Raw genomic sequence first — 1,058 nt, forward strand, 5'->3', positions numbered from 1 at the left:
ACAAAGAGAGTTGAGTTACAACCACCACTTGCCGCGACATCCATCAATGTAGACTCGTATTTAGGCCAGCCGCGAGCTCGAGGCGCACGGGAGGCCAGAATCCGCCCCGCGATGACAGCGCACCCCGTGATTGAGGCGCGATGCGAGGGGGCGACGCGATGCGTGACGCCCAGGCAGACGTGCCCTCGGCCTAATGGCTTCGGGCGCAACTTGCATTCAAAGACTCGATGGTTCATGGGATTCTGCAATTCACACCAAGTATCGCATTTCGCTACGTTCTTCATCGATGCGAGAGCTGAGATATCCGTTGCCTAAAGTTATTTTTATTTACAGAAGAAGCACAGCTCTCCCCGACGCACGCCGCAGACGGGGCGCGAGGGGCAGGCTATTGATTCAAGTATTCCTTGGCTCTTTCCGTGCCGGGATTCGTTGGTCGCCCGGCATGCGCGCTGGGGCGCGCGCACCGAGGAAGGGGGGGAGGCGCTCGTGAGGAGTGCCGGAGCACCCCGCCCGTGCGGATTCCCCAGTTGTTAAACACGTTCGTGGGGTCGTTCTGCTGTGCAGCTTTCTACAATGATCCTTCCACAGGTTCACCTACGGAAACCTTATTACGACTTCTCCTTTCTCTAAATGATAAGGTTCAAGGGATTTCTCGCGACGTCGCGGGCAGCGAACCGCCCACGTCGCCGCGATCCAAATATTTCACCGGATCATTCAATCAGTAGGAGCGACGGGCAGTGTATAAAAGGGTAGGGACGTAGTCAACGCGAGGTGATGACTCGCGCTTAAGCTACTAGACGGTTCGATTAGTCTTTCGCCCCTATACCCAAGTCAGACTAACGATTTGCACTTCAGTATCGCTGCGGACCTCCACCAGAGTTTCCTCTGGCTTCGCCCCGCTCAGGCATAGTTCACCATCTTTCGGGTCCCGACAGGTATGCTCACACTCGAACCCTTCTCAGAAGATCAAGGTCGGTCGGTGGTGCACCCGTCGGGGGGATCCCACCAATCAGCTTCCTTGCGCCTTACGGGTTTACTCGCCCGTTGACTCGCACACA

General features: G+C 56.7%; 1 non-coding gene across 1 annotated transcript; it reads right to left on the reverse strand.

The window, feature by feature from the left end:
- Nucleotides 1-163: 163 nt before the first annotated feature.
- LOC124890136 lies at nucleotides 164-319 on the reverse strand. Its single transcript, XR_007048973.1, has one exon. It is a non-coding gene; the product is annotated as a 5.8S ribosomal RNA (ribosomal RNA).
- Nucleotides 320-1,058: the final 739 nt, after the last annotated feature.

The sequence above is a fragment of the Capsicum annuum genome, unplaced genomic scaffold (genome assembly GCF_002878395.1).
Source record: "Capsicum annuum cultivar UCD-10X-F1 unplaced genomic scaffold, UCD10Xv1.1 ctg12506, whole genome shotgun sequence".
NCBI classification, from domain to species: Eukaryota; Viridiplantae; Streptophyta; class Magnoliopsida; order Solanales; family Solanaceae; genus Capsicum; species Capsicum annuum.